The following is a 2,880-nucleotide window of genomic DNA, read 5'->3' on the forward strand; positions in this document are numbered from 1 at the left end:
TTAGAGCTAGCTGCATGTATTTACTAATATTAACTTAAAGAAAGTTCTCATCATTTTGGCCAATACGTTCCAGATGTTGGCCTTTGCTCAATTAAATTGACAATCTGGCCATATATGAATACAGTCCATGGTCTCGGAGTAAAAGAGCATAAATTCAGCTAATTGATTTCTCCAGTGGGGCATACGTAAATTGAAACCCAAGTATATGAACTCAAAGACATATGGATCTATACGCTGATTTTGTCAATAATAATGAAAATTTTCAAGTAAACAAATACAATTCATTATCGACAACTATGTATGGGGTCAAGAATTTAACAATCATATACAGTAATTGAGCTTGGGATTCAGATTACAAATTTCAACAATCTAAAGCTAGTTCAACGAATTCCATGATTCCATTCACAATATCTTGCACGACCATTGCTATTCTTGAATCATACGCCTCTTGTTCCTTCGGGCAGACCTCTGATTTATAAGAAAATAGCCACTGGACTACTCTTATTAATCGGCTCTCTCATGCATAACAACTAAATGGCTAGGCAACAAGTTTGATTAATCTATTAGTATAGATATCATTTTGAGTATGAACCACTAATTTTCAAAGAATAAACCATCATACACTAAACAATAAACTCATTATGAGATGATTTTAACATATAAAACTTGTAAACCAAAACAATGACGAATCTGTGATATTAAACCTCATTGAGTAGTTGTGTAAACTAGTCAAAAATAACTTGAATCGCCATATTTAGTTCAAATGAATAATCAAAACCAGAAATTTACATGGAAGCAATTGCAGTGAAACATAGTAAGGAGATCAGACACAAACAACATTAGATAATCCAAACTTATTCATAATTGCAACAGGAAGCTAATAGGCAAATTTGTACATACCTAGTGGCAGGAAACAGCAAATAAGGGACCAAATAAAGGTCAGAAAATCAGGTATGAAGCCAAGTTTAACAGAGTAGCATAAACAGCAGCAGTACAGAAGGAATAACTTCCGAATTTAGCCCAGAACCAAGCGAAACTCAAAAAAACTACTGAAACGATGCAGTGGCCTTTTAACCTTTTTTTTTTTTTTGACACTTAAACTTAAAAGAAAACCGTAGAGGACAATCGAGAAGAATAAGAGCGCTCCTTAATTTTTCTCAAACCTTTTCTTCCCTAAAAAAAAAATCCCTCCTATTTATAGCTTCACTCGAACCTTCTCCCCTTGGATGCCAAGGAATCAGAAAATCACCCCCAAAAATCTAAAAACAATCTCGGTTTGGCGAGATAAGACAGATGTAAGGAGTAGATCGAGTGTGACTCGATCCTACGCCCCACATTTTTCCTATTTTCGCCAAAAGAATATAACTCTGACAGAAAAATAAGAGGGAGTGCGTGAAATCAGGAAAGAATAATTTCGTTTTATCAGAAATCCGTTAGGATTAGAGTGACGTGGAGAAAGGAGATGAGGAGGGACCATGTGCACGAGTTTGCGAGTTAACTCGCCTGATTCCGGCGAGTTTGGGCGTGTTGTAGCGGCGGACCGAGGTGTGGGGTTGAGGAGATGCGGCTGGATTAGTTTCTTTTAGGATTAGGGTTTGTGTTATATTTGGTTTATATTTGGTGTGAGGAAAAAAGGTCAGCTGTTGGATTTAAGTTAGTGGGTGGCTAGGATTTAGAGAGGGAGATGGGGCGGGTCATGGGTTCAGGGCGGGTCCGAAGCTGGGTAGGGGGAAAAGGTATTGGGCTGGGCGGATTTTTGGGGCAATTGGGCCACTGAAAATGGTTGTGGCCCAATCTGGAAGTAAGCAAGCTTTCTCTCTTCTTCTTTTTTTTTTCTCTTGATTTTTAGCTTAATAATATTAATTAAAATCTTAAACTAAGTTCTACATCAAATCTAATTTATAAAATTAAATTAATTATATATTTCTAACATAAAGACAATTAATTAACTTAAGACTAATGAAAGAAAATTACTAATTTGCAACTAAAAGCTAAAAATATAAAAATGACCAATATTTTTTGATTTTTTTTTTGTTTAATAAAGCAATTAACTTATGTAATTAAATTTTAAATATAATTAAGACTTAAAATGCTATGCATGAAATATTTTATACATTTTTGGTATTTTCTCATGATTTTAAAAATATTAAATATGCAATTAAATGCAAGCAACAATTAATAAGAAATTTCTAAAAATTCTATTAAAAAAATAAAAATAAAAAAAAATAATTAAAAAAATCTATTTTGAACTTTGTAGGAGTAATTTTAGTTGGGCAAAAATCACGTGCTCACAATTGGTCTGCGAAAACAAAGTCCGGGTAAAGAATTCTGTTGACCGGGGAGAAGGTGTAAGGCATTCCCCGAGTCTCGTGGTTCTAGCACGGTCGCTTTATTGACTACATTTGGCTTATATTATTTTTGGATAACCTGTGTTTTATTAGTTCTCATATTTTACCTATGTCCGCTTTTATTGCTTGATTAGATTTATGAAAATTATCTTGAAATAAGTCACGCGTACGTGTACTCATTTTTGTTTGGCGTCAAGAATCATGTCATGCGTATGTGTACACAATCAATAACACATTTATTATTATTCGAAGTTGATTGGTCAAGTTACGTGAACGCGCACTTGTATTATTTTTCTAAACTAATTTGAAATTATTATAAGACCAAGAGTTTATGGATAGAAAATTATTTGGAAGTCGGGAAATATATTAGTTATTTAAAGTATTAAAAAGTCATCCACACTTAGAAACATTTACAATTTACTACTCTATCTTTGAAATTAAGAGACATTTATCCATTATGGAAGAATGAACTAATTTATTAGTCTAGTGATAAAATTATTGGGCCTCGCATATTTATACTCAACCCAACCCA

At 33.4% G+C, this 2,880-nt stretch overlaps 1 long non-coding RNA gene across 1 annotated transcript; it reads right to left on the reverse strand.

Annotated features, from left to right (window-relative positions):
• Positions 1 to 228: 228 nt before the first annotated feature.
• On the reverse strand, positions 229 to 1,614 carry LOC107824905 (uncharacterized). The gene is made up of 2 exons (XR_001656963.2): positions 901 to 1,614; positions 229 to 538 (listed from the first exon to the last, which is right to left on the reverse strand). It is a non-coding gene; the product is annotated as an uncharacterized LOC107824905 (long non-coding RNA).
• Between the last annotated feature and the right edge of the window lie 1,266 nt (positions 1,615 to 2,880).

The sequence above is a fragment of the Nicotiana tabacum genome, chromosome 9 (assembly GCF_000715075.1).
Source record: "Nicotiana tabacum cultivar K326 chromosome 9, ASM71507v2, whole genome shotgun sequence".
NCBI lineage: Eukaryota > Viridiplantae > Streptophyta > Magnoliopsida > Solanales > Solanaceae > Nicotiana > Nicotiana tabacum.